Below are 14,450 nucleotides of genomic sequence, written 5' to 3'. Positions count from 1 at the left end.
GCGTCTCTGTTTGTATGTGTTGTTCTCATCGCTGCATGAAAGAGCTCTGTGTGGGACAGACAGATAACTAATGTTTATCTCATCTTTAAAACAGCTTCATCAACCACTAAACGTTGTTGCTAGAGGTGAATGTGTTGAGCCAGCTTGTGCGCTGTGTTTCCTACTCTTCTTGGAGCCCTTCAGTGAGCTGCTGTTCTCTCTGTACAGATGCTCAGGACTCCATTGCAAAGGTGGCATATGGCTAAGTATTTGGCTGGATTGTTTGCAATATCAATGAGCTTCTGGCTGAGAATGTGTATCCTGAGGTGGAGCTGAGGGAGACAGGCGAGTTCTACCTGCCTTGCTCCTGTTCTATACTTGAATATGCATCCCTCAGCCATGATGAAGGGAAGACACAATATGTGGCTTCACAGAGACTGCATGCAAAGCTCCATTTTTGAAAATGTGATCATGTTGGAGATACTAGTCAGCATCATGAAGTTTGCAGGGCCTCGGCCAACTCTGGGCAGCTGGTTGGTCTAACTGTGAGACTGTAGTTCTAGGGCACTCTGGCTTTGCAGAGGAGCTGGGGGTTGGAGTAGGATTTCTCCTAACTAGTTCTCCAAGGGGAGTTATGAGAGAGGTGCCACTGGTGACTTAGCTGAGGGTTCCATGTGCCACAAGACGTGGGCAATGGGAGATTTAGTTGTGTGTTGGGGTACGCAGCTATCTGCAGGGATGGCTCATCTTTACTCTTTTAGGTATCTTGGATAATTTGGGGGATTGAAAACTTTACAGTGACTTGTTTTGAACAGCTTTGCATAAATTTGGCCAATGAGCAGCTACAGCATTTCTTCAACCATGTATGTCTGCTGTGGGTGATCTTGCCTTGCATGGCAGGGAAAGCAGAGCATTGATCTACCCGGCATATGAAAGAGAGCTTAGGGAAAAACAAGTTTATTGTCTGGTAGGGCAGAAAGAAATGGCAGAGTTCATCCTCATCATAGGGAAGTTGGTAGTCTACCTGGAGCCCAGATCAGGAACAACACCAGGACACTCCCCAACCTGGTGCACCCAACAGACTACTACCCACTGCTGATCTTCCAGACAGATGGGGAGGAAGCTGCATCCTGCAGTCTGAGAGGAATGAAGAAAGATTTCAAGGCCTTAGGACAGCTGGTAAAAGAGTCTGGAGCTCAAGTGATTTTTCTCTTCCCTCCTTCCAGTTTTGGGTGATGACATGGGATGGAATAGAAAAATTCAGTCCATAAACAACTGGCTACAAGACTGGTGCTACAGGCAGGGCTTTGGGTTCTTTGATAATGGCTGGTTTTACAAGACACCAGTCTGAACAGTGATATATGGGAAAGGTTTATCTTACAGGGGCAAAAGAATGCTAGGACAGGAATTAGCAGGGCTCATTTGGAGAGCTTTAAACTACACTTGAAAGGGGATGGGGTTGTGGCTGGGCTTGCATCAGTGGGGTAGCACTCTAGAGTTGATGAAGACTGGGAGGCCTTCCATACCCCTGAGGTGAAATCAGAGTGCTCAGCTCGCTCTCTGAAATGCCTGTACACCAATGCGTGCAGCATGGGGAATAAGCAGGAGGAGTTCATCTCCTGACCGAACACAGGTTTCTATGACCTGGTGGCCATCACAGAGACATGGTGAGACAGCACACATGACTGGAATGTGGTCATGGATGGCTACGTCATTTTCAGGAAAGACAGGCCAGCCAGGCGTGATGGTGGAGTTGCTCTTTATGTGAAAGAGCAACTACAATGTATTGTCCAGGCACGGATGAGGAGCGAGTTGAGAGTCTATGAGTGAGAATTAAGGGACAGGCTGGCAGAGGTGATACTGTTGTGGATGTCTATTGCAGGCCACCACATCAGGATGAGGAAGTTGATGAGGCCTTCTACAGTCAGCTGAGAGCAGTCTCACAGTCACAGGCCCTGGTTGTGGTGGGGGACTGTAACTTCCCTGATGTTTGCTGGAAAGACTATTCAGCCAGCCAGCCGCAGTCTAGAGGTTCCTCCAGTGCCTTGATGATAACTTCCTGATGCAAAGGGTGGATGAGCCGACTAGAAGAGGTGCACTGCTGGACCTCATCCTCACTAACAAGGGGGGTCTGGTTGAAGCGGTATAGGCTGAGGGCTGCCTTGGTTGCAGCGACCATGAAATGGTAGAGTTCAGGATCTTGTGTGGCAGGAACAGAATAGCAAGCAGAATTGCAACCCTGGACTTCAGCAGGGCAAACTTTGGCCTTTTCAAGCAATTGTTAGGGGAAATCCTATGGGCAAAGCTGCTTGAAGGTAAAGGGGCCCAAGACAGTTGGTTAGTGTTCAGGGACTGTTTCTACCAGGCACAAGATCAGAGCATCCCAACATGTAGGAAATCAATGAAGGGAGCCAGGAGACCTGCATGGTTAAACAGGGAACTGCTGGGTAACCTCAAGTGGAAGAGGAGAGTTTATAGATCATGGAAGGAGGGGCTGGCCACTTGGGGAGAATAGAAGGCTGTTGTCAGAGGGTGTAGAGAGGCAACTCAGAAAACTAAGGCTTCCTTAGAATTAAACCTGGCTAGAAGGGTCAAGGACAAAAGAAAGCGCTTTTTTAAATACATGGCAGATAAAACTAATACCAGAGGCAATGTAGGCCCACTGATGAACGAGGTGGGTGCCCTGGTGACAGAAGATACAGAGAAGGCAGAGTTACTGAATGCTTTCTTTGTCTCTTTCTACTCTGCCAGAGGCTGTCCTGGGGAGCCCCGTACCTTTGAGGCCCCAGAGGAAGTCAGGACGATGGAGGAGTTTGCCTTAGTTGATGGGGACTGGGTTAGGGAGCAATTAGGCAATCTGGACATCCATAAATCCACAGGTCCTGATGGGATGCACCCATGAGTGCTGAGGGAGCTGGCTGAGGTCATTGTTAGACCACTCTCCATCATCTTTGCCAAGTCTTGGGAAAAAGAAGAGGTGCCTGAGGACTGGAGGAAAGCAAATGTCACTCCAGTCTTCAAAAAGGGCAAGAAGGAGGACACGGGTAACTATAGACCGGTCAGCCTCACCTCCATCCCTGGGAAAGTGATGGAATGACTTATCCTTGGTGCCATCTCAAGGCATATCAAGGATAAGAGGTTCGTTAGAGGCAGTCAACATGGCTTCACCAAGGGGAAGTCATGCTTGACCAACCTCATTCCCTTTTATGAGGACATAACAAGGTGGATGGATGATGGCAGAGTGGTGGACGTGGCCTACCTTGACTTGAGTAAGGCATTTGACACAGTCTGCCACAGCATCCTTGCTGCATAACTGAGGGAGTGCGGTCTGGATGATCAGGTAGTGAGATTGTCCTGGTGTTGTTAAAAAAACAAGTTTCTCTTTTAGTGAATTTGCCTGTCGGCTAAAGCTTTCATATTAGCTGCATTTTCCTGGAGAACCAGATACATGTTTTGGTAAACATAGCAATGGAATGTCAAGTTATTGATAAGCATGGGTGGACATCTCGCAAGAGGGGCAACCAGAAACAAGTGACCAAGAAACTGACCAACTGTGTATAACATTCCATTCACATGAATACTTCATATAAAAGTGGGCGATCATGAGGTTCTCATCCCTTTTCCTTCTTTTCCCTTTTTCTTATGGGCGACATTAGGAGAAGACCTTGCTAGTTGTCCCTGCGAACTGAGGCCTAGTGAGAGACTGAATCCAGCTCCGGTTGGCTGCAGAGTCTAATCCAGGGCTTTGGGTGCCGGCTCTGCAGTTGCTGAGATTTTCAAGATTGGTTTTGTATATTTTGTATTATTTTCTCTATTCTTATTAGTAGCATTAGTAAAACATGTTTAATTTTTCCAACTCTCTTCTCTCTGTCCTTCTTTCTCTCCTGATCACCTGTCCTTAGTGGAAAGGGGGGAGAGGGAGGGGCAAAAAGGGGGAAGTGGGAGGAGGAGAGGAGGCTAACAATATATCTGCCAGGGTTTTATTGTCACCCCGCAATCTAAACCCTCGACAGAGGTGGACTGCGAACTGGCTGAAGGATATAAGCCAGAGAGTCGTGGTCAATGGGGCAGAGTCTAGTTGGAGGCCTGTATCTAGTGGAGTGCCTCAAGGGGTCAGTATTGGGGCCAGTATTATTCAATATATTAATCAATTATTTGGATGAGGGAGAGTGTACTATCATGAAGTTTGCTGATGACACCAAGCTGGGAGGAGTGGCTGGTACGCCAGAAGGCTGTGCTGCCATCCAGTGAGACCTGGACAGGCTGGTGAGTTGGGCGGGGAAAAATTGAATTAAATATAACAAGGGCAAGTGTGGAGTCTTGCATCTGTGTAGAAACAACCCCGGGTTCCGGTATAGGTTGGGGAATGAACTATTAGAGAGCAGAGTAGGGGAAAGGGACCTGGGGGTCCTGGTGGACAGCAGGATGACCATGAGCCAGCACTGTGCCCTTGTGGCCAGGAAGGCCAATGGCATTCTGGGGTGTATTAGAAGGGGGATGCTTAGTAGGTCGAGAGAGGTTCTCCTTCCCCTCTACTCTGCCCTGGTGAGACCACATCTGGAATATTGTGTCCATTTCTGGGCCCCTCAGTTCAAGAAGGACAGGGAACTGCTGGAGAGTGTCCAGTGCAGGGCAACAAAATGATGGAGTGGAGCATCTCCCTTATGAGGAAAGGCTGAGGGAGCTGGGGCTCTTTATCTTGGAGAAGGGGAGACTGAGGGGTGACCTTGTTAATGTTTACAAATATATAAAGGGTGAGTGTCACAAGGATGGAGCCAGGCTCTTCTCGGTGACAACCAATGGTAGGACAAGGAGTAATGAGTGCAAAGTGGAACACAAGAGGTTCCACTTAAATTTGAGAAGAAACTTCTTTACAGCGAGGCTAACAGAACACTAGGACAGGCTGCCCTGGGAGGTTGTGGAGTCTCCTTGTCTGGAGACATTCAAAACCCACCTGGACACATTCCTGTGCCCTCATCTAAGTGTTCCTGCTCTGGCAGGGGGATTGTACTAGGTGATCTTTGAGGTCCCTTCCGATCTCTGACATTCTGTGATCCTGTGAAATGGTGATTAGTGAAGCAGGGTAGAGAGCAGCGACCTTCTCTGCTGTGATAGAGGAGCCAATGGTACAGGGAAGAAAGGAGTAGAAGGGTCAAGAAATGACTAATTGGCAGAGCAGGGACACTTGCACTCTGAGAAATGTTCCTGCTTTATCCACCAGCATCAGTGAATGACAAGGTTATGGAAGAATATGCAGAACAGTGGTTTCATCTTGGGCCTCTGATGCTATGGGTGAGAGCAGTGTCTCTTTGCTCTGCTCAGGGTGTGAAGGAAGATGTTTGGGGTTGTCTAAGCAAGTCTGCTTGGTGCTCCATCCTTAGTTTTTTCTGTCTCAACACATTTTCCAGGTGGAGCCAGCTGCCTATAGGGAAGATGAGCTGCCTTGGGAGACTATTACATTCAACAATAATGAACCTATTTTGGTGAGTAATAAGAGGGTTGACAGAAGAGATGTGCCCCATCCAGCCAAGAGAGGACTCTTGCTCTTTCTGTCTTGGGGAGGAGATGCACCTGTGAAGAACCTCTTCAAAGGGTGGAGTAGGTGAGAGTGGATGCCCTGTACTACTGTAGGTATGTGTAATGTTTCTCCTTTCTCTGTAGAATCTGTTCTGGGTCAAGCCACTTGGGCTGCTGTCTCTTCTGGATGAGCAGAGTGCATTCCCTCAGGTATGCATGAGATAGGGGGAAGAGAAAATGCTGTAGGGAATGTATCAATAAATATCTGTGATGCAGAGAGAGCTCTTATGTTGGAGTGTGACTATAAAGAGCAGGATGAAGAGAGTTGTCCCTGTGTGTGACTGATGAGACAGGAGAGCCAAATCAGGGACGGACTAATGATATATACCAGCATCCTCATGGAGAGCCAGAGAGAGAATAAGTACAAAACTGCTGCACAGCCAAGGCCACTTCCAACCCTTTGTTTTGCTTCCATGTGCCCTGATCAGGTGTCTGTTGCAGCCTTATTAGTTTGACTGTGAAATCTGCTTTCTTGCAGGCAACTGATAAGATGGTTTGGGACAAACCAAACAGCAGCTTTAAAGAGAACTTATACTTCCAAACAGACTAAGGCTGTGTTTTGGACTTCAGCATCATTCACTATGCTGGGAAGGTTATGTACTGTTTGCAGGAAGAAAGCTGTTGCAATGTATGTATGAGAGGGGGAAATGTTTTGATTGGCAAATAAGGCTTTGAAGTTAAGGAGGTTATATAATAGAAATAATGTGTTCCCAGGGAGTTGCCTCCTAGGGTTCCCTGGGAGCTCTGTAGAAGGTATAGGAAGAGAGGACCTCTGAGGAAAGTGGGGCTTCCTCTAGGAAGCATAGGGTATTACAAGAATCTGCTGTACTAATCATCACTCTGTTGGAGCTCTAGTCTTAAAATAGTCCTTTATAAAATAAAAACCCTGCATCCACTGTGCAGCACCGAAGAAGAGTCTGATGGCTTTTCCTGTTGGGGTCCAGAGTATAGCAGTCGTTACTTTATTGCAGTGAGAGCAGCCGGGTAATTAATGTTTTGAAAACGGAGGCACTCATTTACACATTCGAAAGGTAACTAAGCAGCTTGGGTTCTAGGACTACTGCATGTAACCTTACTTCTACCAGTTTTGAAAGAAATGGCCCAAATATGTTGAACTGAGATAATTTTTGGTTCTATAGCAGAGATGATCGGGTCATTGTAATATGTAATTTACTAATCTAATTCCACAATTGTTGACTAAGTTATTAATTGTGACATTCTTTATTACAATAGTTAACACCTAACATAGAGAGTAGCAGACTGGAGATGAGAAGGGGAGCAGGAGAAACAAGGGGATGCATGACAACAGCAGGGAAGCCTATTCAAAAGGAAGAGGGGGAGACCAAGGAAAAGAGTGATTCATGAACCAAAAGTAAATGAAACTTCATAATCAAGGAAAGCAGAACAAGAAAAGGTGAATGTCTTGGTGTTATGCTGCAGTCCTGTGGTTCTAATGACTCAGTGCCATCCTCTGGGTTTTGTCCCTCAGGATTGGTATCTGAATGAGGTGCATATGCATTTATAGAATTCACTTGCAACCAGCTATGTTCAGTTTAAGAGTTGCTCCTGGAAAGTTGTGGAGGTGGCATTCACAGCAAGCCTGTGAGTGCTGCTGGCATTAATGACTTGCTGCTCTTTCTCTAGGTACAATATTGGGGCCAGTTCTGTTTATCAGTGATCTGGATGAGGGGATTGAGTGCACCCTCAGTAAGTTTGCAGATGACACCAAATTGGCTGGGAGTGTTGATCTGCTTGAGGGTAGGAAGGCTATAGAGAGGGATCTTGTCACATCCTGCCAAGAGGTATGAGTAGGGGGAGAAGTGACTCAGGTTCATGGGTCCCCTTGGTTGGAAAACAGTGCTGAAGAGAAGCTACTACTTTTAACAGCCCCTGGGCCAGAGGGTCTTCAGGATTCATTCCTGATTATTTTCTCATTTGTCCTCACAAGCACTGTAAAAAGGCAGATGGAGCCTCATCTTTTTCTTGCTGGATTTCAAAAGCTTTTACAAAGTTTTGGGATTTTGGGGCTGTTTCTCTAATTCCTTGTATTATTAAATCCCGCAGATCCTTCATTTGTTCCCTGTGCCTTGTGTTATTATTATCCCATTTAGGGTTAGTACTAAGAAATTTTTTGCTCTGCGGGAACAACCCTGTTTCCGGGTGGATTCCTTTTTTCCCCACTCTTGCATAGCTGCCTTTGAAGAGAAGCTGCCAAATTAATGTATACTGTGACTAAGTTATAAAAGATGTACCCATCATTAGCCAATTGACATGAGAAATGCTTTCTGAACACCTGCAAAATGAGGGAATATTTTTCAAGTTTTAGGTCCTTCTGCATGACAAGAGGGAGACAGAAGATTAAGTCATACATTGTTTAGAAGCAGAATGCTTAGTTTATATTTAACTAATAATTAATGGGTGTATTGTAAGTAAGAAACTAAACAATTATAGCTAACATCACTAATTATTTCTTAGTATAGATGTATGTCAAAATTTTCAAAAATTGTGATGCATATGTAATAATTATGTGAATATAAGCAATGCAAGAGCATCCAGTCTTTGGAGCACTTATGTATTTGTCAATATTGCCTTAGTACACTTCTCTTTTCCAATTGTTCTTATTGGTACTCTATTTACAGTATTAAGTTTGTTTTCCAGGCATATTTCATATTGCTAGGTCACTTGTTTCTAAATAGTATATAAATTTACTCTTACCTTTTAATCACATCTTGGTATAGAGCATCATCTCCCCAATTAGTTTTGTTATATTCTTATACAATTTCCCATAACATACTGCAAGGTAGATTTTACTGATGTTGGTTCAAGGAGACAGCTATCTGGGATCAGCGACATTACTTTTATATCTGTCTCTGTCTTTTTAGAAGCTTGTCTAACAGTATAATCTGTAATCTGCCAATTTATTTCCAGTTTCCTGATTAGTGTTTCCCTTTTGATGCTCCTAGAAATGCATGATGGCAACTTGTCTAGTAACAGCACAGCTTCCAACAATTGGAGTATCATGTTTAATCTGTTTTCCTTGTGCTGTTAATAAACTTTGTTCTTTTCAAATGGCTCCATGGACATGCACCACTCCAGAAACATACTTTGTGTGGGAGATTTGAGGGATTTTCTTGAAGTTCATGTGTGGATGGGTTTCTATTAGATAGAGATTTGTTATTGAACTAGCCAGGGCCAAAGGAATTTCAAGGCCACCTTGGAAAGCTGAAAACAACAGACCTATCCGCAGTGAGACTCAGGCGCATGGACAGCTTGTAAACATAGACAACATCCAATCAGTTAATGCATGCTCGGAGAGTGGATGTGTGATCAGGATATAACTGCATATATAAGGAGGCTTGTTTCTGTAATAAATTGGCTTCCCTTGAATTCACGTTGGATTGTGTGGAGTCCATGATAATTTGCCCTCGCAACTTTGAATCATTCCAAATATTAATCTTCTCTTTAGATAATATTAATGCTCGTGTGAGCACAGCTTTCTCTGGGCAGAAGTCCTAGGAGGCTGTATTAGTTGGGCTTTCTGTTGGGAAACTCAATACTCGCTTAATATCAGAAAATTAGGTTAAAGGTTAAAATGACGGTCTCTACCGTAAACCAGGTAATAAAACAAAGGATTGAACAGATAGTACAACAAAGAGAGGGAAACTGGAACAGAGACTAGGGGAGGGGAGGACGAGGAATGTGGGGAATGAGAAGAGAGACAATGGAATGGTGAGGGAGGGGGCCACTGTGGCAGAGATTGCCCAGTAGTTCCCCACAGCTGGGTGCTGTAGCTGTGGGAGGCTGGGATACTTCAAAAGGGAGTGTCCTGAATTGAAAAGAGAAGAAAAAGTAATCCTGGGTAATGAATTTAGAGAATTAGAAATAGGGAGTCAGGGGTTCTTTAATTACAGGTCCCACCCAGAGTCCTTGATAAACATAAAGGTGAGGCCACAAGAAGAAAATGTGGTGGTTTTTTTTAGTAGATATGGGTGCTGCTAGAATTTCTTTGAACTTCATTCCCTTGGGGCTGAAGTTGTCCAATCAATATGTGTTGGTTATAGGGGTAGAAGGGAAAGGATTTACAGTTTCTGTCTTTGAGCCTACAGTGTTAAAGCTCAAAGACAGGAATGTTCAAGGGCAATTACTATATATCCCTGAGGCAGGAAGCAACTTACTGGGAAGAAATTTAATTGTACATTTTGGATTACAAATTAAATCTCATATAGAATGTGTGACAATTACCATGAAGATATTAGCAGAAAAAGATGAAACAGACACAGACCCTCTGGTATGGGTCAGAGAAGGCAATAGGGGAGGCTTAAATATACCCCCCTTGAGGATAACTGTGCAGGAAGAACATGACGTATTAAGACAAAAAGGGTATCCCATTTCCGTTGAAGGAAGAAAAGGCCTTCAGCCAGTAATTAAAACATTACTCAAAGTTCAACATCCTGTTGTCCCAAACCCATATACATTAATGAGCAAGATACCTCATGGTCACCAATGGTTTAGCATTATAGATCTTAAAGATGCTTTCTGGGCCTCTCCATTAGATCCAGATAGCAGAGATCTATTTGCTTTAGAATGGGAGGATCCCCAAACAGGGTGTAAGCAATAACTTAGGTGGACTGTTTTACCCCAGGGATTTACTGAATCACCTAATTTATTTGGACAGGTGCTGGAGCAAATTTTAGAACAGTTTGAACTGCCTCCAGGAGTTCTATTATTACAATATGTAGATGATCTATTACTTTCTGGAGAAGAAAGGCCAGGGGTAGAGAAAGCCACCAATTCACTTCTGAACTTCCTGGGGAAACAGGGCTTACGAGTTTCAAATGCAAAACTCCAATATGAAGAGGAGGAGGTCAAATATTTGGGACATCTTATTACAGAAAGAAAGCATTAAAAACAAAAAACAACAACAAAAAAAAAAACCCAAAAAACAAAACAAAAAAAACCCAAAAACAAGCAAAAACCAAAAACAAACAAACAAACAAACAAAACAACAACAACAACAAAAAACCCAAACAAAAAAACAAAAAAAAAAACAAAAAAGAATTCAGGGGATCATTGATCTACCGCTCCCAAAAACAAAAAAAGAATTGAGGAAATTTTGGGGATTAACTGGATACTGTCGCCTATGGATTGAAGCAAATGTGCAAAAGACCAAAGGGTTATACCTCAAGTTATTAGATGAGGAACCCCATGTCCTCACGTGAACAGAAGAAGAGAGAAAATTGATCAAGGAACTGAAGCAAAGTTTAATAACTGCACCAGTTCTAGCTCTGCCAGCTTTAGATAAGCCTTTTCATTTGTTTGGGACAGTAGATAAGGGAGCAGCCCTAGGGGTATTGACTCAGGAGTGGGGGGGGAAGCGACAACCAGTGGCATACTTATCTAAGCTCTTAGACCCAGTGTCTCCAGGTTGACCAGAGCGTGTGCAAGCTGTAGCAGCAACCGCTCTTCTGGTGGAAGAAAGCAGGAAGCTAACCTTTGGAGGAACTTTAGTTGTGAGCACCCCCCCATCAAGTAAAAACAATCCTGACCCAAAAGGCTGGAAAGTGGCTAACTGACTCAAGAATCTTGAAGTATGAAGCTATATTAATTGAAAAAGATTATTTGATCTTAACAACAGAACCATATCTAAACCCTGTTGCTTTCCTATGGAGAGGTGACAATGAAGATCAGGATTTAGAGCATAATTGTTTAGACTTGATAGAACACCAAACTAAAGTAAGACTTGATTTGAGAGACATACCCCTACATACAGGGCTGCACCTCTTCATAGATGGGTCTTCAAGGGTAATTCAGGGGAAAAGACACAATGGGTATGCCATCACTGAAGGTATGAGTGGTGAAATAAGGGAAATGGGAAGGTTGCCTAATAACTGAGCTATATGCTCTCAATCAGGCATTGCAAATGTTAGAAGGAAAAGAAGGTACCATTTATACTGATTCTAGATATACATTTGTAGTGCACACCTTTGGGATAATTTGTGAAGAACGGGGTCTAATTAATAGCAAAGGGAAAGAATTGGTTCATGAAGAACTAGTTGGACAAGTGCTATGTAACCTGATGTCACCAATGGAGGTAGCTGTAGTACACATTAATGGACATCAGAGGGGAAACTCCTTTTGTGCCAGGGGAAATTGGTTAGTAGATGAAATGGCCTGAGAAGCAGCCTTAAAACCTGAAGTAATAACTATAAATTATCTCATGCCTGAAGTCCTGGCCCCACAAGAAATTCCAGTTTTCAATGAAAAATAAATCCTCCAAGAATTAGGAGCCAGGGAACAGAATGGGAAATGGGTACTCCCAGATAGTAGAGAAATGTTAAGTAAGCAAACCATGAGGGAGGTATTAGCAATTTTACCTCAGGGAAGTAATTGGGGAACACAAGCAATGTGTGACATAGTGTTGCAATAATATGGATATACTGGAATTTATACTATAGACAAGTAAATTTATGAAAGATGTGTGGTTTGTAAAAAAGGTAAATAAAAAGGCACTTAGAAAGCAACCTGTAGGAGGGCGGAGTCCAAGTTTATGACCCTTTTAAAATATTCAAGTTGATTTCATGGAATTACCTGCAGTTGGTTGAATTAAGTACTTCCTAGTGCTGGTAGATCACCTTACTGGCTGGGTAGAAGCTTTCCCTCTGAGCACTGCCATGGTGACAGTGGTAGCAAAAGTGATTCTAGAATAAATTATTCTTAGGTATGGAATAGTGGAAAATATAGACTCAGATCAAGGGGGACATTTTACCTCCAGTGTACTGCAAAGACTAATGGACAGTTTGGAGATATCTTGGGATTTTTATACCCCCTGGCATCCCCCTTCATCTGGAAAAGTAGAAAGAATGAACCAGACCTTAAAGAAGCAATTGTCAAAATTGGTATTAGAAACCAGATTACCCTGGACTAAATGTCTACCTAATAGCTTTGCTGAGGATCAGAACTGCTCCTTGCAAGGATATAGGGGTTTCGCTTTATGAAATGCTCTTTAGGCTACCATACCTAGGCAGGAACAATGGATCCCCACAATTCAAAACTAAGAATATGTTTCTCAAAATCTATATCCTTCAGTTGTCCTCTTCTTTATCTTCTCTTAGGCACCAAGGGCTTCTTGCACAAACTCCACCATTAGAATTTGCAGCCCACAAGTTTCAGCCTAGAAACTGGGTCCTGGTCAAATCCTGGAAGGAAACTAAACTCCAGTTTAATAACTCAAGTTCTACTGACCACTGAGACAGCAGTATGAACAGCTGAGAAATTATATGAATTCTCATTATATGAAGATCAACGGACCAGTCAAACCTCCAAAGGACAACAGTGAGTGGCAAGTACTGACCACTGACGACCCCCTTTGACTAAAGCTAGAGAGACAAAAATGAAGTGGAACATTTGGGGATTATTAATCATGTATTATGTAGAATTTACAAGTGGATTACTCATTGTTAACATTACTGAAACTGAAGGTTCCCTAACAATTTGAGTAGATGCTTGTCAGATCCTTAATTGCGGAGATGTACAAAGCCAAAGAAAATTGAGTTATGAAAACAAATACGTGTCCAGGGGAACTGAGCTGCTCTAAAGATGATTTAGATAAGTGCATAGTTTTTGTTGCTGTCTCTCCTTGCCCCTCCTGGTACAGTGTTTTCTGGACCACAGAGTTTAGGGGATGAACAGTAAGCAACGAACAATTATCTCCCCAAAATATAGAGGTGAAAAGAAAAATGACCCTATCCAAAGGACAATCTCTCCCAGGATGTGAGTCCCTGCAGTGCAACCCTTTGCTAGTTATAATACAGAGAGTAGATGATTCAGTAAGTGGGGTTTATGGATTAAGAGCAGACATTAGTGGAAAAGATCCCCTAGGAAGGTTCAAAATACAAGCGTTAAAGAACAATAGTAATGAAAAATTAATAAAATCACCTACTCAGAAACCTCTAATAGAACCTTGGATCCCACCAAATGACCCTAAGGTGGTCACTGTTGTGGAAATATCAGATTTAAGAGAAACTTTTGACATAGAAACTGAGTATGGAGATATAAATGCCTGGGTAGAATGGATCAAATATACAGTGCAAAGCCTAAACAAGAGCAATTGTTATGCACGTGCATCAGGAAGGCCTGTGGCCTAGGTGGTACCCTTCTCTCTGGGATGGAGTAGAGATCGGCAGGGGATGGAGTGCATCTTAGCCTTATACCAAGACTCTACGGTGTGGGGAAATAAGTTGTGTCATACTCTCTCCCTACTATTTCCATCCTTACAGGGAAAAAATATCAAAATTTCCCCAGCATTTTCAGGAATAATTGGAAATCATACTGCCTGTCTCTCACGACACGGCAGGAATGATACCAGGTTCCTAGGAAACATGAGTAGGTGTGTAGAGACATGTGAAGTTGGTCCTCATGAAAGCAATTATACCTCTTTAAATATTCCATGAGCAGGTCTTCAGTGGTACTGTGGGAAGAGAATGCTTCATTCCACTTTATCCCTCCACTGGGAAGGTACCTGTGCCATTGTTCAATTGGCAATTCCTTTTACTCTGGCATTTGAACACCACAAGCCATCAGGGCAATGGAAAAGGGCTTTAGGGTTTTCCTTTGATGACAGAGTTTATCTCGATTCGATTGGGGACCCCAATGAACACAAAGCAAGAAATCAAGTAACTGCGGGTTTTGAATCCTTTTTCTTTTGGTGGATAACTATAAACAAGAATGTAGACTGGATAAATTTCATTTATTATAACCAACAACTATTTATAAATTATACTAGACAAGCAGTTAAAGGAATCACTGAACAATTAGATGCTACTAGTATGGCATGGGAAAATAGGATGGTCCTAGATATGATGTTGGCAGAAAAAGATGGTGCGTGTGTAATGTTA

This window comes from Nesoenas mayeri, assembly GCF_963082525.1.
Source record: "Nesoenas mayeri genome assembly, chromosome: W".
NCBI lineage: Eukaryota > Metazoa > Chordata > Aves > Columbiformes > Columbidae > Nesoenas > Nesoenas mayeri.
This window is presented reverse-complemented; position numbering follows the sequence as displayed.